Here is a 26,243-nt window from a genome sequence, read left to right on the forward strand (position 1 = left end):
TAAATCTCAAAACATTTAAGAACATGTGTTTATAAATATGGAGGAAAATAATGAGTATGCTTTGTTGCTGTGATTAAATTCATTTTGTACAATATGTTGCAATTATACAAAAACATGGTCATAAAAAAAACTAGTTCCTCAATTTACGAGTAAATTGCAACATTTAATATGCAAACAATCTGGGTGAAAACAAAGATTAACAATTCACATATGATTTTTCTCCTTTAAGATTTATATAAGAAATTTCCACATATTTTTTCTTAAGACATTTCTGTATTCTGGGTAATCAGGAAAATCAAGATCCAGTCAATATATTCCAGTATTGGATTTCAATTTGCTTTGGTATTCTGGTTCCGTTTGCTGGATGTTCTGTAAATATAAACAATATTTAAAAGATTAAAAACATAATTTAATTTGTGAAATAAGCTATCGTAGCACGTTCTGGATCTGTTTGATTAAATTAATTATTAAATCATAGATGCTTTCTAGTAATCACTAGACCGAAAATATCAAACGGCCTGAATTATCTCCCTTTAGCTGTCATGAGAAATAAAATTGACCTCTTTTCCAACAGAATTAACCATTAGCAATTAACAACATAATTGGATTATCTCCCTTTGTAATTGTTTTTTAGTAACGATATGAAAACATATTTAATTAGAATGATAATGAATTTTAAAACATTAAATAATGATAAATAGATTAGAATCCTTTACTCGAAATGTTGTATAAGGATTAATATATATAATGCAATCTTTTTCTTTATTCTCATACTCAATTAAATATTAAACCTAAAATGGTCTTAAATCAAAGTACTAAAATAACGATAATTTGTGAACATTACTTGCCACTAATACGAAACTAAAATTAACCGTAAGGTTAATGCAAGGTTGTTATGGCCATACTATAAATATAGAAATAAAAATTAAAAAATTCTTTATAAAAAAATTAATTATGTGAAATAAAGAAATAGTGAAATCTAATTTAGGAACTCAACAAATGGGATATATAAAAAAATTTTAAATGGCTAATGGTTTGTTTTTGTGGAAACTTCTTATGACTTTGTTCTTAAATAAGGATACAAAAATTAGGTGATATATGAACATTTAAATGGGCTTTCCGTGGAGGTTACCCCAAGGGTAAATGTTTCCCACATGCTTTTTCCATTAAGGGAATTTTTCTTTCTTTTTCTTTCTCTTCAAACAATGTTATATTGTCAAGAGTGTTTCCTCATTTCCTCCACTACATATGACTTCTCGTTATGGCTGTGATGTCTATCATACGATCGTCTCTAACATGATTGTATTTTTTCTTACATAATTTTGCCTTTCGTATGCATTTGTATACATGTTTGCATAAAAACTAAGAAATCCTGAAAATTTGAGCATGTAAAGTCTGAAGAAATGCTGGTTTTTGAAAATTTTCAAATGATATAATGTTTGAAATTGTCGACCGGGCATGGAAACAATTGTAACATAAAATGAAATACACCTTTTGTTGCCATCAGCACCTTTTTTGAATGTCTTGATTTTGCTTACACGGTATATGAATGCTCAATTATGAAATATGATAATTTTGTAGCTTACTTTTTAAGTCATCTCTTCTTCGCTTAAAACTTATTGGTATATGAAAATTTACTGGATTACACGAACTCAGTATATTACATACAAGTTATATATATATATATATATATATATATATACATATATATATATATATATATAGTGTATTCCAGAGCAATGCGAAATATCTTTTCCATCACCACATATACCACAGAGAAAACACATTAGGGTTTTGAACACCTACAGATTCAGCATATTCCATTTACTAAGTCTAACAGTCTAATATACACACTGGTTCTATAAAATATATTAACCAGTACTGATACAGCATATGATAAATTGTAACACAGACCTGCTATATAGCACACCGAATACATTTTAATACTGTATATATAAGTGTAATATATTATATCTATCTGCTCTATCTAGAGCATTGAGCATGATTTAACATATATAAATTATTTGCTCTAATACTGTATCATAACACACATCAGCCCTATTTATAGTATTAAACACATTTGTATTAAGCATCTACCACATTTCAAAATAATAATTACATCCACCTTCTCTATTAAGGATATTAAGCACTATTGGATTCCGCATATACCACTGATCTATAATTAATTTATTGCTTCTAGAAAACAGGAGTTTCTTGTCTAGTATTCTACAATTTAACTAAACCCATTATTCTTATTGTTCTCAGGCAATGCAGTGTTTAAACTTACCTGCTCTATTTTGAATATTGAGAACTTTTTGGATAAATATATGGGTAATTCCATGTCAAATCATCTGGAAATATAGGAGTTTAACTCCTATGTTTTTGATTTTTGTTATAACTTGTGTAAAATAGTATACAGGGAACCAACACTTTGTAGCAGTCTACGTTGTAAAAAAGACCAAGACAAAGAATGACTCAAACTCACTTTTTTGTGCTGTAACAACGACATTTTCCTCATTTCCCCCACTACATATGACTTCTCATTATGGCTGTGATGTCTATCATACGATCATCTCTAACATGATTGTATTTTTTCTTACATAATTTTGCCTTTTGTATGCATTTGCATACATGTACCTGTGCTGTTATGCTTGCATAAAAACTAAGAAATCCTGAAAATTTGAGCATGTAATTCCAAACAGTTGCCAACTTAGAGCATTTTCTGGCGACATTTTAATATTTACTTTTTTTGTTAATGATGTGACCCTTAATATTGTCACATGATGTTACCCTGAAATTTTACTCAATTATCTTTAATATTTACTGTTTTATCTTTTATATTTAACTAGTAGAATGAGCTGGTGTCGTCCAGGGCCATAAAAGTAAACAAAATAAAGTGTTTATTTTAAAATGAAGGAATAGGGTAAAGGGGATCCACGTTTTTCTCATAATACTAAGAGGGACTAATTATAGATCATATTCAAACATTCTCCGCCTCCTGCGTCTTGCAGCTGGACTTCAAATTTGATAATAATCGGTAAATTAGCTTAGGTGTGAATTTTAATCAAACAAATATAAAACATTTAATGCTGGAATTTTACTCTGGCTTTAAGATCACATTCAATTTTATGGTGCCAGATCGTGGTGAAATTATAACATTATTATTTGTGTGTGTGTGTGTGTGTGTGTGTGTGTGTGTGTGTGTGTGTGTGTGTGCATACATTACAGATTATGCAGGGAGTCACAGCCGGAGATATTTCGTATACTTTAAAAATGGACTAAAAAAACGTACCTTACTCTAAAAGTATAGATTTTAAAAAGTAAAAAAAGGTATATGTGTGTGTGTGTGTGTGTGTGTGTGTGTGTGTGTGTGTGTGTGTGTGTGTGTGTGTTAGAGAGACGGGAAAGAGAGGTATTGGATATACGTTTTTTTTTCAAGTTCAAAGGTTAAAAAATGTAATAAATAAAACATTCCAATCCTGACACAATTAAATTGTGTAAGAAAGAAAAAAAGACAACAAAACACAAATGAATCGATAATTAAAAAATAGAAGAAGAAGAAATGTTATTGCATTCTCAGATGCAACAGAAACATAGATTCTACACAAACCAAAATGAATACCACTTGCAAAGGAAAATACGCACAGTGAGAGAGAGGAGGGGAAGAAGAGTAACCCCTTTATACATATTCATTATATGTAGAATTGAAGCAAACCGTCCGACAGCTACAGAACCACTATTAGAGTGGTTTGTATTGAACACACACACACACACACACAAAACAAACAAAACAAACTTGTCAACAAAAAAAGAAATAAAAAGGATAGTGTTGTAGTGGATAGTGTGTGTTAATGGTTCCAAATGAAAGCATGTTAAAATTTGTAAAAGAGAGTATGTAAACTGGAGTAAAAAAAACAAATAAAGGGAAATTGAGTACTAGTCTGTATTACGAAGTGTGTTCAATAGTTAAAAAACTTAATCGCAAGGACTGTGTAATTTTTTGTTTTTGTTTTTATAGATGACTAGCGGGGAGTACCCGGTGATGTCCGGGTGTTTTGAGGTGTGTATGGTTTTGGGTAAATCCAAACTCCCGGGGGGGGGGGGATTAAAAAAAGTTTTGGTAGGTGAGTATGAGGATCGAACCCTTGAGGCAAAGTTGGAAATTAAAGTGTTAAAAAAAAAAACGTGCGACGCTAACCACTAGGCCACCACGACATACAAAGGAACACGTTTGAATTTATTTAACTATTGACAGGTGGCAGCAATAAAAGTTAACTCTGCTGCTTCTATTTGACCTAATTATTGAGGTCAAATAGAACAGTTAACTTGGGTTTGACTGGTTTTTTCCCCAACATATGTTGGGGAGGGGGAAACCAGCTCCCCATTTTCCAGACTGATTAGCAACTGTTTGATATAAGAGGACTTTGTCCCCAGATTGATCAAAGCTGATTGCTTCTGGACGTTTCCCAGGCAAGAACTGTGTTAAATTTGAATTAGTTTTGCTTTTTATACGAAAAAGCTCAATCAACACGCGAGAAGCCAAAATAGCAATAATTTTGTAAAAGTCGATGTAAATAAATCTATACGCTACGCGCTTTCCTAAATCCTAGATATTATTATATAGGACCTATATAAACAGTTGTAAGCGATTGTAATGACCCCGGGAGCGTTTGCGAAAGAAGCCTTTGCGAGACATACACAAAATGGTCACACACATTTTGCCTTTTATATATATAGATAAAATGTTTTAAAGTTTGTAAAAGAAAGCAAGTAAACTGGTTTTGAACGTTCGTTTCATGATTTTCTCCCTCTTATATTTTTCGATCTTATGACTGAAACGACTTACGTATGATCGCAAAGGCTGTGTAATTTTTTTATTGTTTTTTTTATGACAAAGGAGATTCTTATAGGGGATAGCATGTTTTGAACTTTGTAAAAGAAAACAAGTTGGTTTTGAACGTTCACTTAATTTTCTGTCTTTTATTTTTCAATCTTACATGATTGAAATGAACTACGTATTAAATGAACTTGACGGTGAGTTAAATAATATGTTTCTTAGTGATGTCATATTTTAATGTTAGTAGTGTTTATAAAGCGAAGAACTGGATTCCAGAATATAAGAATTATCAGAGCTTCGCCAATCAGAATGCACAGACTTTGGAAAGGGAGGCTTTATTATTTATAAATCGGAAATTGAAAAGATTACATTAGGTCTATGTATGTATGAGCCAATTATGATTGATGTAATCAAAGAATTTGTGAAACGTGCAGAATTCCTCCTGGTAACAACTGGTAGCAGTGATAGGACTATATATTTAGAAAGAAAAATAGGGACTCCTTCCTCTAACGATATTGCGATTGTGATGGTGTTGCTCGTAGGATGTAATGTAGAGCTTTATTATGACTGGATCTGTCTGAAATAATGTTCAAAAGCTACATAAGATTGTGACTATTAGCCTAGCTGTTTTGAATTTGTATGTGGCATCTGTTGTTGCAAACCTTTTGTCCAGAGGGAATTCCTGCAGCTACTTTATTAATATAGAGATTTTACTTTCTAAAATTCATTTCCATATGAATTTTATATAAATTTAGATGCTCTATTCAACTACATCTTGCATACTCAAACTAGTTACTTCTCCCAAAAAAAAGACTTAAAGAAAAAAAGACTTAATTTTGAATGTGAGTGAACAAAACAAGAACTTTTTAGCATTTTTGATCCATATAAGTACTTCATAGTGTCTGCAAAAGGAAAAACCTGATACCATTTCAACCACATTATTTTTACCCCATCTTTAGTCACATGTAAAAATTTCCAAATTTAATAGAAGGCTTTATTTCTGAACAATTTTTGGATCTCTTAGGTCAAAAAACTTATCGGAATGAACTTCTAGGTTCCAAACTGAAAATATTCAAGAAAATGTAATTATTAAAATGTCATCCAGGCGACATCTTGCACAATTTATACAAAACAGATAATGCTAAGATAAATTGGCAACTGCACGAAATTACATGCTTAAATTTTCAGGATTTCTTATGTTTTATAATGTCCATCTGTGGTGTAAGTTATAACAAAATCTGAGGATATGTGTGTCAAGCCCTGGACGATTTGACATGGAATTACCTAATATCACTTACTAAATGTAATATTGTAATCTTACATTTACTAGCAGGATCTGTGAAAATTCCACAGCGGACATTTCATATGTAATATATTGATGTTGGCATTCTGCAGATGCTCAGCGTAAATGGAGATGGCCTTATATTATTGTAGCTTTTTTGTTAAAACTGCGAAAGTATTTATCTAAGCTAGCAAGGATGCTTGGCATAGCCCAGTCGTAAAATACGCTTAAATATGATATTTTAATTTATGCAGATTTTGTTAATATTATTAAAGGGTCAATTTTCTATCAGTTCTTACATATTATAAAGTTGTGTTGAAACCAAAACTTATGAAGAAAAAAACATGTATATATAAGAAGTATGTCGTAGTTTGCTTGAAACATTGTTTACCAGATAAAAGGTGTTTGAAGGTTTGTCAATGCAGGAATTATTCAGTCGTTGGAAATAGATAAATAAATAAATACAATTCAATAGTTTAAATAAATAGTCATTTATTTACCTGACTGTATATCATAAATTCCTCAAATATTTTCGGATATAACATCCATTTTCAAGAGGTAGAAAATATATGTCCACTCTTTATGCTGTCAGTTCTGGTTTAATTTAATGTATATATATAACTTTATTTCCTTCAGCTATAATCGAAACTGAAACCAAAACTTATGAAGAATTCTTGTTAAAATTATTTATTACAAAAATGGAAGGTCATAACAATTAAATAACACACACGCTATCATCTATATATATAAAAGCGAAAATGTATGTATGTATGTATGTATGTATGTGTGTCTGCTAAAAACTTTCGACGGACAGAACAAAAATTCACAAACTTGGTCTCATATGAAAGCCCCACCTTCCGGATGACAAATATCGAAAAATTGGCCCAAAATGCCCATCAGAAGTGCGTCAACTGATCGATTTTCTGCAGGGGGGGGCCAAAAGAGTGACATTTTAATCTTAAACATTACATATTTTTAAATCGATTTATAACTGCCCCAAAAAATACGGGCATCAACTCTTCTACATAAAGTATACATGCGGCCGTTTATTTTGGGTCAACTTGTATTTAAAACCCGCTGAGTCATGTCACGTGATCTTGACGTCAGCAAGCTCTAATGGCAGTCTGAATTTACAATTTAAAAATGTTGTTATCAGTAAAAAAAAAATTAATTAAAGCTAAACTATGAACTTCTACGCTATGGCAACGTTATCAAAGTTATTACCACATTCAAAATAGGTAGATACGATAGTTAAACGAAAAATAACAAACCAAACATGTGAAGTAAAAAAAAAATACACTTACAAAAAATATTAACGAACGAAGTTTTTAAAAATAAAAACAGCCAGACGTCATTTTCCAGTCTTTAGAGTAAGGAAGACGAAGTGAGAGAGAGAGAGAGAGAGAGAGAGAGAGAGAGACATACACAAACGCAAACAGAGAGAGAGAGAGACAGACAGAGACAGATAGAGAGAGATGTCTAGACAGGAAACGACTGCTACGTCATCTCGTAACGCTACAGCGATGACCTCATTTAGTGGCTCTCTGTCAATCAAACCTCTTTCACTCGCTTTATAAACCTTATTTTAACGCCATAATCAATTGGTCTTACTCTTAGTCTAGACAGTTAAGTGGTTGGAGTTAGTTTCACCTCCGCATTCCGGGTTCAATCCAGCCTCACGACAAAAACTATTTTTTTTTCTTTTACATCTTTAGACACGTGGGCAACGTTTCTTTATTTTTTTACTTCGCTTACTCTTTAGTTTACTTGCCTCCTCCTATACACACAACGTTTTTTTTTTTTCGCTGTTTTTTTTTTTGGATTTGGTTTTTCCGATTTTTTTAACATCGTTTCAGGGTTATTACTTATCCCCCCCCATACACACACCTAAAAACACCCGGGCAACGCCGGATACCCCCCTCCCCGCTAGTCTATAAATATAAAAGCGAAAATGTCTGTGTTTGTATGCATGTGTGTTTGTATGTCTGTTAAAAACTTTCGACAGACCGAACAAACATTCACAAATTTGGTCTCATATGAAAGCCCCATCCTTTGCCCGACAAATATCGAAAAATTGGCCAAAAACGTTAATTTTTTTCACCCTGAAATCAGCACTTTTCTACAGGGGGGGGGGTCAGCAAAAACCATCCTCTCATGACAAGTTCGCTTCTACGCATGTGTCATACGACATCGTAACCTGATTTATTTTACAGATGTGGTGTGAGATGTCTTTTTTTTTTTGATTTTTTAAATTTTAATATTGAAGCAGGGTTATTTAAGCCATTTTTCACGCAACGTTCGTTTTTCTGTTTTTTTTTACTTCGTTTATTCTTAAGTTTTCATTAACACCCCCCACCCCGACCGACCACACACACCCAAAAACGCCCAGCCAACGCCGGGTACCCACCGATTTTTTAAATTTTGATATCGAAACAGGCTATTTAAGCAATTTTTCACATGTTTTTTTTGGTTTTTATTTTTCAGATTTTTTAAAGAAGTTTTAATGTTCGTTTTCCTGTTTTCTTTTCTGTTTTTTTTTTTCCGATTTTTACATTTAACATCGTTCGTTTGCCTTACGTTAGTTTTTATGAGTTTTTTTTCGATTTTTTTAAGTTTTAACTTTTTTTATTTAATATTTAAAAATATTTACTTTGCTTATTCTTATGTTTTGATTACCACCCCCATTGCCCGGGTACCCCCGCTTTATTTTTCAGATTTTTTAAAGAAATTTTAACGTTCGTTTTTCTGTTTTCTTTTTTGTTTTCTTAGTTTACTTTTTTTTACTTCGCTTATTCTTATGTTTTGATTAATACCCCCCACCCCTGCCCGAGCACACACACCTCCAAACACTCGGGCAATGCCGGGTACCCCTCCCCCGCTAGTCTATATATATAAAAGCAAAAATGTATATATATATTTCGTGTTTTTATGTCTGCTAAAAACTTTCAACAGACAGAACAAAAATTCACAAACTTGGTCTCATATGAAAGCCCCCTCCTTCGGTCGACAAATATAAAAAAATTGGCCAAAAAGTTCATTTTTTCATCCTGAAATCGGCACTTTTCTACAGGGTGGGTCAGCAAAAACCATCCTCTCAGGAAGAGATCGGTTCTACGCATGCGTCAGAAGACGTCATGACCTGATTTAGCGTAAATATTTGAAGACCTGACACAATTTCATGTACGTCGTGTTAGCTCAGTTGGTTAGAGCGTTGGGTCATTATCTAAATGTTTTGGGTTCGAATCGTGGTGTGAGATGTCTTTTTTTTTCGATTTTTTAAATTTTAATATTGAAGCAGAGTTATTTAAGCCATTTTTCACATAACGTTATTTTTTCTGTTTTCTTTTTTTTACTTCGCTTATTCTCAGGTTTTCATTAACACCTCCCACGCCTGAATGACCACACACACCCAAAAACACCCGGGTACCCACTGATTTTTTAAATTTTAATATTGAAACAGGCTTATTTCAGCCATTTTTCATGTTTTTTTTTTTTGTTTTTATTTTTCAGATTTTTTAAAGCAGTTTTAATGTTCGTTTTTCTGTTTTCTTTTTTGTTTCTTCGATTTTTACATTTAACATTGTTCATTTGCCTTACGTTAGTTTTTTGGGATTTTTTTCGATGTTTTGATTACCCACAGCCTGGGTAACCCCCCCCCCCTCCCGCTTTATTTTTCAGATAAGTTTTAACATTCGTTTTTCTGTTTTCTTTTTTTACTTCGCTTATTCTTAGGGTTTCATTACCGGCCTCCGCACCCCTGCTCGACCACACACACCTACAAACACTCGGGCAACACCGGGTACCCACCCCCTCTAGTCTATCATAAAAGAGAAAATGTGTGTTTGTATGTCTGTTATTGTATGTATGTATGTATGTGTTTGTATGTCTCATAAAAACTTTCGACACGGGTCACGGATTTTCGCCAGATCAGTATCATTTTAAACTTCCAACCTTTGCCCGACAAATATTGAAAAATTGTCCAAAAACGTTAATTCCTTCACCCTGAAATCAGTAGTTTTCTACAGGGGGGTCAGCAAGAACCGTCCTCTCATGACAAGTTCGGTTCTACGTATGCGTCATACAACGTCGTAACCTGATTTAGTTTAAATATTTGAAAAAGCGACACAATTTCATCGACGTCGTCTTATCGCAGTTGCTTATAGCGCGACCTCATTATCTAAACGTTTTGGGTTTGAATTGTGGTGTGAGATGGTGTTTTTTTTCGATGTTTTAAAATTTGATATTTAAGCAGGGTTATTTAAGCCATTTTTCACGTTTTTGGGGTTTTTTTTTAACATTCGTTTTTCTGTTTTGCGTTTTCTTTTTTGCTTTTTTACTTCGCTTATTCTTATGTTTTCATTAACACCCCCCACCCCGCTCGAACACACACACCGAAAAACACCTGGGCAATGCAGGGTACCCCCCCCCCCCGCTAGTCTAATATATAAAAGGCAAAATGTGTGTGTGTGTGTGTGTTTGTATGTCCGCTAAAAACTTTCGATAGACAGAACAAAAATTAACAAACTTGGTATCATACTGAAGCTCGACCCTCCGGAAGACAAATATCAAAATTTTTGCTCAAATGGACTCCTCCGAGTGTGTCAGTTGACCCTTTTTCTGCAGGGGGAGGGCCCACAAAAAAGTGACATTTTGACATTAAACATTACGTAATTTTAAATCAATTCTAAAGATATTTATAAGTCCAAAAAAAAAAAACGGGCCCCAACTCTCCCACTTAAAGAAAGTGTACATGGGACCCTTTTTTTTGCGTCACTCTGTATTTAAAAACCGCTGAATCATGTCACATGATCTTAACATCAGCAAGCTGTAATGGCGACGTTTGTATTAAGAGACTGTTAGTATCGCACAAATTAAAAGATTAACTGTCAGTATCATACAAATTGATATATTATCTTACACGATATGAAAATGTTTCCAACATGATTAACGGGTTAAAAATAGTAAATATACGAGAGTATAACGAAAAATGTCAAGAAAAAATGATAAGGGAAAAAAAAAATTAAGCTTAAAAATATTCACTGATTACAAGACCGATCATTATCTTCAGGCTAAAAAATAAACAGTCATTTTCTTTTTTGTATTATTACCACGGGACTTCCTACCTCTGTTAAACTGGAGGTGGGGGTTGACGCCTTCTTATTTTCGAGTGACGTTTGTTTCTCTACAGCTAGACATGCCAGGTATTGGAGCCTTCTTATTTTCGCAAAATATATATTTATCATATACTACATTGAGACAAGATGTCATACTCCAAACATCACACATCGCTAAACTGCTGATTCTAAAATAAAAACATTATTCAGAAAGCCATTCTTAGTATTGGGAGGTGTTGTTTTTAAAAACATTGTTATATGTAAGTGACCTCCCTTGGATGTAGCTTCATTGTCAAATACCATTAGATCATTATACAATCATTGTTATAATATGCAAGTGACCTCCCTTTAGTGTAGCTTCATTATCGAATTCCATTAGAAAAATATACAATCATTGTTGCAATATACAAGTGACCTCCCTTGGATGTAGCTTCATTGTTGAATACCATAAGAATAACATACGATCATTGTTATAATATGCAAGTGACCTCCCTTGGATGTAGCTTTGTTGTCGAATACCATAAGATTAATATACAATCATTGTTATAATATGGAAGTGACCTCCCTTGGATGTACCTTCATTGTCGAATTTCATTAGATTAATATACAATTATGTTCATAATATGTAAGTGACCTCCCGTTGATGTAGCTTCATTCTTGAATACCATTAGATTAATATACAATCATTGTTATAATATGCAAGTGACCTCTCTTGGATGTAGCTTCATTGGCAAATACCATTAGATAATATACAATCATTGTTATAATATGCAAGTGACCTCCTTTGGATGTAGCTTCATTGTCAAATACCATTAGAAAAATATACAATCATCTGGTGACATCCCAGGCATAAATCTTCCTTAATTCCGAGTAACGTTTGTTTCTCTACAGCTTGAGATCCCAGGTATAACCTCCCCCTTATTTTCTTAGTGGGGGGGGGGGTGAAAGATGAAACCACTTGAATCCTAAGAACAGATACTACACTTTGATCTTAGCCAAAAGACCAAGTAACAGCTAAATTTTCTACCGACCATTATCTTCTATTATAAAAAGATGCATAATTTATATTTATCGAATACTAAATTGAGACAAGATGTCATATTCCAAAAATCACATCTGAACTAAATACATTATTATTTAGAAGGCCATCCTTATTTTCGAGTGGGGTTTGTTTCTCTAAAGCTTGACATGCAAAGCATGACCTCTTCCTTATTTTCTTAGGGGGAGAGGGGTGATAGATGAGACCGTTTGAATTCTAAGAATAGATACTTCACTTTGATCTTAACCAAAAGGCCAAGAAAACAAAGATGCAAAATATATATTTATCGTATACTACATTGAGACAAGATGTCATATTCCAAACATCACACATCGCTAAACTGCTGATTCCAAATTCTACAATAAAAACATTATTATTCAGAAAGCCATTCTTAGTATTGGGAGGTTATGTTTTTATAAACAATAATTGTTATAATATGTAAGTGACCTTCCTTGGATGTAGCTTTGTTGTAGAATTTCATTAGATTAATATACAATCATTCTTATAGTATGCAAGTGATCTCCCTTGGGTGTAGCTTTGTTGTGGAATACCATTAGATTAATATACAATCAAAATCATAATATGTAAGTGACCTCCCTTGGATGTAGCTTCATTGTTGACTAGCATTAGATTATGCAAGTGACCTCCCTTGGATGTAGCTTCATTGTCAAATACCATTAGATTAATATACAATCATTGTTATAATATGCAAGTGATCTCCCTTGGATGTAGCTTCATTGTCGAATACCATTAGATTAATATGCAATCATTGTAATAGTATGACAGTGAACTCTCTTGGATATAGCTTCATGGCTGTATATTTGTACTAGCATAATACCCAGTGTTGCTTGGGATTGTATAAGAAAGGTGGATATATGTACTAGCAAAATATCTGACATTGCCTGGGATTGGATGAGATAGGTGGGATGTTTCCTAGGAGAATACCTGGGATCGGATAAGATAGGTGGATATTTGTGCTAACAGAATACCCCATATAGGAAGATGGGGCGATTATGTCGTAAAATCATGGAAAATTATTGCCCAAATTAGTAACATATCCAAGAATTATGATAAATGATGAAATGTGAGTTATTTGATTGATGTGTTTGTAATGAAATCTCCCAGCCAGACAATGTCTAAAGTTATTACTTTAGTAAGAGGAAGGAGATTATGTGGGTTAAATCATGAAAAATGGTTGTCGAAATTAGCAACATATCCAAGAAATATGAAAAGTGATTAAATGTAAGTTATTTGTGTTTATAATGAAATAAACAGCCCATATATAGTCTCAAAGTGATTATTTTAGTAAGAAGAGGTCAATTATGTGGTTACATGATAAAAAATAATCGTAAAAATTAGTAACATATCCAAGAATTATGAAAAATGAGTAAATTTGAGTTATTTGTTTGGTGTGTTCTTAATGAAATAGAAAGCCAAGATGATGTATCAAATTTATTATTTTAGTAAGAACAGGGCTATAATTAGTGTTAAATCAAGAAAAATGATTATTGAAATTTGTAAAATATCCAAGAATTATGAAAAATGATGACATGTGAGTTATTTGATTGGTGTGTTTGTATTGAAATAGACAGCCCAGACAATGTCTCAAAGTTATGTTTTTAGTAAGAGGTAGGCGATAATGTTGGGTAACTCATGAAACATGATTGTCAAAATAAGTAACATATCCAAGAATTATGAAAAGTTATGAAATGTAAGTCATTTTATTTGTGTGTTTGTAATGAAATAAACAGCCCAGAAAAAGTCTCAACGTTATTTCTTTAGTAGGACGTGGTCAATTACGTGGGTTTAATCATGAAAAATGACTGTCGAAATTAGTAACATATCCAAGAATTATGAAAAATTATGAAATGTGAGTTATTTGATTAGTATGTTTGTAATAAAATAACTAGCCAGACAATGTCTCAAAGTTATGATTTTAGCAAGAGGAAGGAGATTGTGTCAGTTAAATCATTATAAATGATTGTCGAAATTAGTAACATATCCAAGAATTATGAAAAATGATTAAATATTAGTTATTTGATTTGTATGCTTGTAATGAAATAGACACCCCAAACAATGTCGCATGGTTGTTATTTTAGTAAGAGAGGGGCGATTATGTGTGTTAAATCATGAAAAATTATTGTCGCAATTAGTAACATATCCAAGAATTATGAAAAATGATAAAATATGAGTTATTTGATTGATGTGTTTATCATGAAATAACCAGAGACAATATCTCAAAGTCATTATTTTAGCAAGAGGAGAGGGGATTATGTGGGTTAAATCATGAAAAACAATTGTCGAAATTAGTAACATTTCCAAGAATTATGAAAAGTTATTAAATGTAAGTTATTTGATTGGTGTGTTTATAATGAAATAAACAGCTCAGATATTATCTCAAAGTTAGTATTCTAGTAAGAGGGGATCGATTATGTGGTTTAAATCATAAACAATGATTGTCGAAATTAGTAATATATCCAAGAATTTTGAAAAATGATTAAATGTGAGTTATTTGATTGGTGTGTTCGTAATGAAATAGACAGGCTAGAAGATGTATCGAAGTTGTTATTTTTGTAAGAGGAAGGGGATCGTGCCGGTTAAAGAGGGGGGCGATTATTTGGGTTACTTCATTAAAAATAATTGTCGAAATTAGTAAAATATCCACGAATTATGAAAAATAGTTAAATGTGAGTAACTTGATAGGTGTGTTTGTAATGAAAAAAACAGTCATACAATGTCTGAAAGTTATTATTTTAGTGATATGAGGTGGCGATAATGTGGATTAACTCATGAAAAATTATTGTCGAAATTAGTAACATATCAAAGAATTATGAAAAATGAAGTTTTAGTTATTTGAGTGGTGTGTTTATAATGAAATAAACAGCAACAGCCCAGTCAATGTAGCAAATTTATGATTTCAGTAAAAATTGGATGATTATATGTGCGCACTCATTAAATTTGATTGTCGAAATTCATAACATATCCAAGAATTATGAAAAATGATGAAATGTGAGGTATTTTATTGATGTGTTTCTAATGAAATAAACAGCCCAGAAATGTCTCAAAGGTATTATTTTAGTAAGAGTAGAGAGATTATGTGATTGAACTCAGAAAAAATGACTGTTGAAATTAGCAACATATCCAAAAATTATGATAAATGATGAAATGTGAGTTATTTGATTGGTGTATTCATAATGAAGTAGACAGACCAGACAATGTATGGAAGTTATTATTTTAGTAAGAGGAAAAGGGATTATTTGGGTTAAATCATTAAAACTATTTGTCGAAATTAGTAACATATCCAAGAATTATGAAAAATTATATAATGTGAGTTACTTTGTTGGTGGGTTTGTAATGAAATAACCAGCCATACAATGATTAAAAGTAATTATTTTAGTGATAGAAGGGGGCGATAATGTGGATTTTCTCATGAAAAACGATAATCAAAATTAGTAACATATCATAGCTTATGTATCAAAGTTTTTATTTTAGTAAGAGTGGGGGCGATAATGTAAGTTAAATCATGTGACATGGTTATTGAAATTAGTAACATATCCAAAAAATTATAAAAAATGATGAAATGTGAGTTATTTGGATGACGTGTTTGTAATGAAAAACCAGCCAAGACAATGTCTCAAAGTTATTATTTTAGACAGGTGAGCGATAATGTGGGTTAAATTGTCGAAATTTGTAACAAGCCAAGAATTATGGGATTCAACGAGATATGTCCACATATATACTTACAGATTACCCAGAGTCAGCCTGGATTCAATGAGATACATGCAAATGTATGCAAGCAGAATACACGGTCGCCTGGGATGTAATGAGATAAATGCAAATATATACTAGCAGAATACTTGGCGTTGCCTTGGATTAAATTAGATTGATTGAAATATATACTAACAGAATACTTTGCGTCGCCCAGGATTTAATGAGATTGACTGAGATATATACTAGCACAGCACCCAGCGTTGCCCGGGATTGATGAAATAGGTGAGAATATATATTAGCAAAATACCTGGCATCGCTTGGGATTTGAGGAGATAAACATGTTGTATATTACCCGTCCTTGCATATACATGCTGTAAATTACCTACCCTAGGTAAGATACAATTATTTCATATGTGTAATACCCGTCTTATGTAGGTAAAATATTCTTTTGTTTGAAATAACAAATGATACATAAACATACAAAAATTTCTCTCTCATGAGAATAACAAATATATTACAAAACCAAATTCAATTTTCTCATTATTTATACGGTCCCGAGCAATGCCGGGCAGCCCCGCTAGTATTAATATATAGATTGCTCTTGGGCAATACCGAGTTTCTTGTCTAGTATTACAACACTATGTCATAACAAAAAGCAGGTTGAATTAACTTATGCCACTTAACAAATGTAATGTTGTAACATTATCATGATGACTCCCTGGCAATGCCGAGTATTTCCCTTTGTATACAACAATGTAATGAAGCACAGTGAGTATGGAGTATTGAGCACTTTTGCCTTCAAATATACCAATTAACAAACGAAATACTGTATTATTACTAGTGATGGGACGATTCTAATATTTTTCTCGATTCCGATACAATTGCCGATTCCAATTCTTTATAAATCTCTAAATATTTACAATAAAGATGTTATTTTTATCTGATTACTGTAAAAACACATGTTTAGTGTGCAGATATTTTGTTCAAACATGAAAATACACCTGTGGGGGGGATAATCTTTAGATTTTAGTTTGACTGGTAATTTAAAACCAATAAATATTTATTATTTTATAATTACTACCAGCTGTAGACTTTGTTTCAAACAAAATCAAATAAAAAAAGATATAATTATAGGAATCGTTTTGGCATCAGAAAATAAATACAAATTTTTCCGATTATGATACCGATATCCAAAAATGTTCCGATTTTTCCGATTCCCAATTCTGATTAATCATCCCAACACTAATTATTACTGCAATGAACACGGAAACGTTTTGTGTTCAATAGTATATCAGAAAACAATGAAGCAGTTAATGTAATGTGAAAGTTTGAATTGTTTTCTTTGTAGAAATAGATTATTTTATTATATAAGAATTATTATTATTGTATTAATATGGTATATTAACACCCTTAGAAAAATAAACTCTATCCATAAGCAAACGTTTTTAGACACCACAAACATGTCTAGTGTGTATTTACAATTCTGAAAAACTTGGTGGTAAGGAGAAAAACAAAAATTCAATTATTTTAGAATTTGAAGTGGGGGATAAATTTTACACATAAATTTATTGTAAGATGAATTCCCATTTTTAGGCCATTTTTTGCTATCAGAAATAAAATCTGTGTATTTATTGGGAGGGGGGGGGCTACTTTTTAAAGTGATAAATAAAATTTTTATTTTCTTAGGTTTATTTATTTTCTAGATTTCGCAGTAGTTATTTTTATATAATTAAGATAGTTTTTCTTAAATCGTAAATACAAGATAGTTACGTTTATAAAATGGAAGTATTAACACAAGCAAATACTTTTTTGTAATATTTAATTAACTAAAATTTTGTATTTGTTTTCAAACTAATATCTTTAAATTTAAGCATTTTAATCTTCTACTCTATTTGAGAATAGCTAATTCATTTATGAGGAAATGTTTGCTTCTTTAAAATGAAAATAAACATGAATTAATGTTTTGTTAATCTAGAAAAAATATTTTCATGAAATGGCAGAAAATTAGTAACCATGTTTTTTTTTTCAATAATAAACTTATTCATTGTCGGATATCCAACTGATGTCTTAAAAGTTCATACAAAATATCTGGTTATAAAAAAACCTTCAAACTGTAAAAAAGTTTAAACACAGTGAAGTTATTGCTCATGTGCAATGCAGTGTTTAAACACATTTGCTCTTTTAAGGATATTGAGTACTTTGTACTTTATACGACTTACCAAATCTAATATATATAGTTCTATGGAGAACTTTTGTTATAAGATATACCAATTATAAATGTAATATTATAATATTACTATTATGTCACCTTGACATCAAGTGTATTTTTTGTATAAACCACAATAAGAAAACCCAGTGAATTTCTTTCTTCCAAGATACATGTCATTTAAAAACACCAGCTCTATCGAGGATATCCAGCACATTTGGATTAACATATACTACATAAATAAAATAAATGGAAAATAATGTATGGAAAAATTAATGATATAAATATCAATGAAAATTGAATGGAAAGGGATTATAAAAGTGAATATAAAAACTTAATGAAGAAGTAATCAATTTTTCATTCATTTGTTTTCATTAATAAAAATAGAATTAATGAGTGAAAAAAATGTAAAAGTGAATGAACAAAAAGGATTGGAAGAAAAATAAATCAAATGTATGAATCAAATATCGATGAATGAAATAAATGAAATAAAATATGAATGAGAAATGATGAATATGAATGAAATTAATGAAAAAATAACGAAAAATTCATTTTTTATTCAGTTTTAAATTCATTTATTTGCATTAGTGAAAATAAAGTTAATGAAGAAAAATGAATGAAAAAAACTAAATTAAATATGAACTAAAAAAAGAAGTAAAAATAAATTTTTAAAAATGGATGAAAAAATCAAATTTTAAAATGAAGAAAAATAAAATGAAAAAATAATAATCGCTTATTTTAAGTAGTTTCTAAGGGTGTATGTTATGTAATTTCTGACAATGATTTGCGAAAATTAATTAAAATTAAAAATAAAACAAATTAATACCCAAAAATTATTACTGCGTGGGTTTCTATCAGTACTAAGTTTTATTTTATTTTTAGCCATTATAAAGTCTTCAAAGCTGCTAATCATATCTTTTCCATTCTGAATTATTTTATTTATGGAACTTTTAAAATGTTAAAAGTATTTTTCCTATTAATATCAAATTTATATTCTTAATCGTTTTTCTTTTTATATCATCTATACACAATTTAATGACTTTTTCGAAAGCCCATTACCCAACTCTAATTTAAACTTTTGCCAAAATAAAAATAAGAGGCAGGAAAACTCAAGGAAAACTATTAAAATCCGATTTACAAAATATAATTATGTATGTATGTATTTTGTATTAATTTTCTCTAATCTTTTTACTCGACAAAAAGTCTCCACCCTGACGACACCGGTTGGTAAATTTAGTAATAATAAAATAACTGTATATTTTACCTTTCTAGTCAATACTAAACCATTTACAAAATTTCATACTATATAACTACTAGGCCAAGTTTATTTTATGTATACAACAACATAACAAAAGACAGTGAAGCTTTTTCCCCCCTGGCAAAAAAGCGTTTAAACACACTTGCTCTATCTTGGATATTGAGCACTTTGAATTAACTTATACCACTAACTAAATGTAATAATATAATATTACTATTATGACTTTGGAGCAACTCCAAGTACCTTTTGTTGTGTAAAATAATAAACGACAGAAGCTTTTTTTTTTTTACATTACAGGCAATGGTGTGTTGAAACATACCTGATTTATCTAAAATATTGAGTAGTTTTGAATTACTATATACTACTTACCAAGGATAATACTGTAATCTTACATTTAATGCTCCTGGTCAATACAAAATTTCTTGTTTAGTATATAAAATAAAACAAAAGAAACCTATTAAAACCATCCAAATAAATTAGTAATGCCTCCAGTGATCTGCACTTAGATGAAATCCTACTTTTGTTTTGTTTTTTTGGTTTTTTGATTTTTAGTGACTGTCTAGATATTTTCTCAAATAATATATAATTAAGGGTTGGAAAATTAAATATCACAAAGCCACCAGAGCTCTGCTAAAACCATCCAAAAAATTAAGGTAAGCCTCCAGAACATTACAAAACCTACCCTTTGCCAGTTTCTTTCCACTCCCTCTCACAATGATTTGAAGAGAAATGATGCTGAGAATTACAATAGTCTGAAAAGAACCTTAATCAACGAAGCTATTGTCTAATAATTTTGAGTCATATTCTGAAGATTGATTTTTGAATGACTCAGCATTTTCTATCCATAAAATGAAAATAGCTGCAAAAAAAAAACCGATCTTCTGACAAAGTATTCCTCAGTTAACACCTGCTGATTTTTTTAAATTGTAGAAATCTCAAGCTCAAGCAACGCTACTCAAGAATATATCAGATTTGTGAGTGTTTCTTTTGTAGTTTTTTTACTTTCAATTGGATACACACACAGAAAACTTCACATCATTAGATTAATCACATTATAATTCTTATTCTAATTAGAGAACATGAGTTCTTGTGTTCAATACATTTAAGACTCATGCATTCCCTTGTCCACTCAGTTTTCTTGTATGCTTGTGAAACATGGACCATAGCCGCAGAATTAAAGATTCAGGCCTCAGAAATGAGATGCTTCAGAAGACTGCTTCGCATCACATAACTAATGAGGAAGTCAAAAACAGAATAAAACAACCCATTGGTCCTTATGAAGATCTTCTCACCACAATCAGGAGGTGCAAAATAGAATGGTTTGGCCATCTAAGAAGAAGAGAAAGACTTGCCAAGACAGTGCTCCAGGGAACAGAGGGGGAAGAAAGAGACAAATACAGAAGAGATGGGAAGACAACATCACAGAATAGAAGGATTGAAGCTGAGCGAGGCGATCAAATGTTTGGAGGACGGTCATCTGTAGAGCCCCAATGGCAACCGACGTGAGGGTGAAAGTGAAACATATTGAAAAGAGTAAATTGTTAAAATATAGGCGATAAGTCTGCTATCTCCACTCTATTGGTATTTTCATGGTAAGTACCTGACTGAGCTCCAATCTATCATGCCCTACCCTGCAAAATATTCACAAAACCACTCGCTTAGCTACAACCACTGTCATAAATCTAAATGAAAATTCCATTAATAAAGTTTCTCTCCTAAAACTGACAGCCTGTGGAACTCTGTACTGCGGGCCTGTTTTCCAGCTGACTACAACTTGGTCGTCTTTAAGTTTGATGCAAACCAATTCTTGTTGAGCCATCCCTTAAATAATCAGATTCTACTCAATTTTCATCACTACCAATTACTATGCTATTGTCTCACTGACTACCTTACATTTATTAAGCCTTATCCTTGAGTAGCCCTCAGGCCTTGATAAGTGGTAAAAACTGCACACACTCCATGTTAAAAAGAGGTTTCTATATAATAACATTATTTAGAAATAGTTTCTCAATAGTGTTATTATTTGATATAATGCGTTTTTAATGTATGAAGGGGTGGGTTAGGGGGCTTTGCTAAATCTTGACCGATTATATTAATTTGATAATTTGGAACTTTAGTTACTGGAACAATTTTGTTTCAGCTTTTTTGGTAGTTTTTCTGTTACCTTTTACATTATTTTCTTTATCTTAAAAATAAGATCGCAATGAGAAAGATGTTTCTCTTTGGTAAATGTGTAAATTAATGCCACTCCTCTTAAAAAATTAAATTCTACATTTTTAGGCAGTTACGTCTTGAAAAACTCAGTTAAAAAAATTAAATTAAAAAATAGAGCATTTTAGAATTTAGAGTGGAGCATCAGTTTTGTATATAAATTTAAGGTACTTCTGCATTTAGTGACCTGCAGCTTCCACAAAGTTTCTCGAGTGTGCTCGGATGCTGAAGGGAATAATCGGAAGCGTTCGATTGTGAAACGTTAAAAAAAACAGAAAATTATAATGATAAACAGGAAAAACATGGAAATACAATAAATAGAATTACAAACATGTATCTATCCTTAACCTGTACGATTAAAATTAATTTTTTATTTCTTCTAATTTATAAAAAAAAAAAAAAGTAGCCTTGATAGATTCGTATTAGCTAAAAACAGACAGCGCGTTCGTAAAACATTGAGAAATGCTCAGCCGACCTTTTCCGGTTGTTTCCGTCTGTTGCTGAACGAGCCTGAGTCAACTTCATGGAGATCGTATTGTTAGAAACTCACTGAATATATGTTTCCGTAACATAGGCTGACATATATTCGGTGGGTTTTTAACAGTATTTTGTGTATTTTTTTTAGTTTTAACTCATTTTCCCAAACTTATCGTGTTCACCAGAGAGTGCCCCACTAGCAGTGTCAGATGTCGCCATTCAAAATAAGTGATAAAAATCTTAATAATTAGACTCACTATCTTTCGGAGCTTATAATTACTTGAAAAATGTAATTTAAATCCTAATATTTTTTTCAATAAAAGGAGCAAAAACCAAATTTTAAAATAAAAGGTTTAATAGAAAAATATGCAATATTTTTTTTAATCGGTTTTCTTTAAAAAAAGATTTCAAGAAATTCAATGAATTTTAACTTACGCCGATTATAATCTATATATATAAAAGCAAAAATGTGTGTATGTATGTTTGTATGTATGTATGTGTGTTTGTGTGTCCACTAAAAACTTTTAACAGACACAACGAAAATTCACAAACTCGGTATCATATTGAAGCTCCGTCCTTTGCTCGAAAAATTGGTCAAAAACGTTCATTTTTTCACCCCAAAATTGACAATTTTCGACAGGGGGGGGGGGGGTAAACAAAAACGAAACTCTTGTGACAACAACCGGTTCTACGCATGCGTCAGATGACGTCATGACCTAATTTAATTTAAATAGTTAAAAAACTGACTAAATTTCATGTACATCGTGTTAGCTCAGTTGGTAAGCATGTTGGGTCGTTATCTAAACGTTTTGGGTTCGAATCGTGGTGTGAGATGTCTTTTGTTTTTTTTCCGATTTTTTAAATTTAAATATTGAAGCAGTGTTATTTAAGCTATTTTACACATAATGTTCGTTTTGCTGTTTTTTTTTACTTCGCTTATCCACCCCCGACCACACACCCAAAAACACCCGGGTATCCACCGATGTTTTAAATTTTAATATCGAAACAGGTTTATTTAAGCCATTTTTCTTTTTTGTTTTTTCGATTTTTACATTTAACATCGTTCGTTTGCCTTACGTTAGTTTTTTGTGTTTTTTTCGATGTTTTGATTCCCCCCCCCCCCCGCTTAAGTTTTAACATTGTTTTCTTTTTTTACTTCGCTTATAACAAACAAACCTGGTCATTGACCTCATTTGCTGTCGTCGTCGTAACGCTCGCCGACTTCCGTACACGCACCTGTCAATTTGGTTCTTACTTAAATAAATTCAAACATCTTTCAGTAACTCATTCTGGCTGCCTGATTTTATTTTCAAACTTCGCCTCAGGTCTTTGGGTTTGAACCTTCCCCCCCCCCCCCGGTTTCTTTTTTATTTAACACCACACACACCTCCAAACCCCTGGGCAACGCCAGGTACCCCCGCTAGTAAATATATATAAATTCCAAAAAATCACTTACCTATAAAAAAAATACTAATCAATGGGTGCTCCCATTCTTCATTTATAAGAATTTGTCCATATTTATATTTTATATCCATATACTTTTTAAATAAAAGAATTTTTTAAGTAAGCATTCGAAAGGACCAGGATTTTCAAATCTAATAACATGTGGTCACAGAGCGGAGTTGCCTCCCTTTCTTCCAGTTGACAAATACGGAGGCTGAAAAGCACCATAATTATTTCAAAAACATAAAAACAATACATTAGACCAAATATATTTCCAGGTAGTAACTATATAAAAAAAAAAACATTTGAAGTGCTATCTGTCTTATCTCCCCTTTGAATTTCTGACATGTGGTTACTGTCAACAATCAAATCAGTCAAGTATTGGTCACCATATTTGAAAAATAATCAAATTTTACTTTTTTAAAAAAAACTCGCTGACAAATTTTCCATTTTTTTATTCTCTCAAAGAATTATATGAGTTTTTGATTTAAAATATTTTATTTCTTCTTTATGCAATGAATTTTTTTTTAATTTAAAAAAAAAAAAAAAACATTGAATGAAATAGAAAAAATTAATGTAGATGTCCAATTTTTACAGGACAATATTTTCAAAATGTGAGGTTTAACATAAAAAAAAATTCAACGTTTTTTTGTTTTTTTAAAAAAGGTTTTAAACTTTGGACTTTACAGGTAAATTTGCACATAACTATTATTTTGTTTTTTGTTTAAATTAGCTTGTTTTGTTTTTTTGTTTAAATTAGCTTATTTTATTTAGTGATCTTTTATCTTCAAGTGTGATATATAAACCTTAGGTGAGAACATTAATTATTTACTTTTTAATAGACAGTTCAAAATAGGGGAGGGGCGGTATTAAAAAAAAAACGTTTGTCTAGAATATTATATTCGGTTTATTGGAAAGAGCATAAAATTTCACATTAAACCTGAAAATATCTTAAAAATTGAACCAATAGAAAAATTTTGATAGATTTTTAAATTGAAAAAATTCAAAAAAATTTAACTCGTAAAATTCAATTCATTTCATTATGTAGAAAAAAAATGGCTGCATGAGCGCGCATGCACTTTGTAAACACTTTAAAAATTAAAATAAAAAATAATATTTCTATTAGTTTTTTTAAAAAAACTTTAATAGTTTGCTTTGGGAGTATATTCCATAAAGAAATTAGGTGCTAATGCGGAGAGTGATCCACGCTATTTTTTAAATCGTATTTCCACGTTTAATTATATGTTGTTTTTTTTTATTCAATTGTAAGCTTAAAGTACAGAATAGGTACAAAACACCCTCCCCTCCCCATGTTAAGATTGGCTTTTTAAATAATAATGTTATTATTTCAGCACGGATCACTCTCTGCATGAGTACCAGAAATTAAACAACACACTTTAAAAAAAAGAAATTAAAAGTATCCAGTAAGGTAGGAAAGTATTTTATCTTGCCTTTGATAACATTTACTTGTTATACATTTGTTGTTGTGTTTTGTTTTGGGGGGTTTTTGACAACTTTTTCGAATCTAACACACACATATAAATTTAGTTGTTAAATTTAAATTCTGAAAATCAAGATATAGGCATATATTCGAGTTAAGAATTTATTGTTTGACAAAAGGAATATATAGAAGAGGTTATATTAATTTCCTTAATCCATTCTTAAATATTGAGCATTTCCTTTTTGGCTAGGATCACCTCTTTACATCATCAATGCTCTGATCCCCATCTGGCATCAATTGAAATGGATGGCTCTGGTCTTGGGGAGGTTCCATGTTTTGACAAGCTTCTGGGTTTGACCTTTATCTGATCTGAAATGGAACACATACATCAAATCTGTTGCCAGGGACACTGGGAAAATGGTGGGATCCTTCTACCACCCCAGAAGATATCTCACTAATGATGCAATTCTCTATCTATATAAAAGCCAAGTACGTCCAAGGATGGAGTACTGCTACCACATTTGGGCAGGAGCTGCTAAAAACAGCCTATCCTGCCTTGACAGAGTATAAAATAGACTTCGTGGTTTAGTGGGGGATGATGCCCTTTTCTCTTCCCTGCAACCTCTCTCCCACAGAAAAGACGTTGCGAGCCTGTCTCTGTTTTATCTTTATTTCCATGGCAAGTGCTCGTCTGAGCTCCATTCTCTAGTCCCCCCTCGCCAATCTTTCACGAAAAACACCCGACTAGTTGAAACCACTATCAATAATTTCCCCTACTCTTTATCCGTGCCTAAATCAAAACGTAGATTCCATGAACAAAGCTTCTTTCTTAGAACTGCACGCCTGTGGAACTCTCTGCCGCTTGCCTGTCCCCCCCCCCTCCGACTTCAACTTGGATGTCTCCAAGTCCAACACAAACAAATTCCTGATGAACCGCCCCCTTAAGTAATTACACTTTATCAAATCTCCAATACTAACTATTACTACTATCCTATTTATTACTGTACACATAATAACTCTTATCCCCGAGAGGCTTCTGGGCCTTGATAAGTGGTGACCTCCATGTAAAAAAAAAAAGTATTACCTCTAGTAATATCTATCAGGATTTGTCATCGGATTTTAATCTGTCTTATCTCGCTTTTATATATATATATATATATATATATATATATATATATATATATATATATACGAAAGCTGCATTAATCAAAATATTATATTTAA

The 26,243-nt window shown here is 31.7% G+C and overlaps 1 protein-coding gene across 2 annotated transcripts in view; it reads right to left on the minus strand.

Annotated features, from left to right (window-relative positions):
* LOC145293928 (uncharacterized) overlaps positions 1–26,243 on the minus strand; it is a 31,733-nt gene that overhangs the window by 5,011 nt on the left and 479 nt on the right. The window contains exons 2-3 of one of the 2 annotated variants that reach the window (XM_080140754.1): positions 16,017–16,085; positions 1–369 (exon numbers count right to left, since the gene is read on the minus strand). The exon at positions 1–369 is cut by the window's left edge and continues 5,011 nt beyond it. The gene's annotated coding sequence lies outside the window, so the exon portion shown is untranslated. The remainder of the gene's footprint in view (positions 370–16,016; positions 16,086–26,243) is intronic. The other variant, XM_080140753.1, reaches the window with a different exon arrangement.

Source organism: Euprymna scolopes, chromosome 15, assembly GCF_053919585.1.
Source record: "Euprymna scolopes isolate OS-2025 chromosome 15, ASM5391958v1, whole genome shotgun sequence".
Taxonomy (NCBI): Eukaryota; Metazoa; Mollusca; class Cephalopoda; order Sepiida; family Sepiolidae; genus Euprymna; species Euprymna scolopes.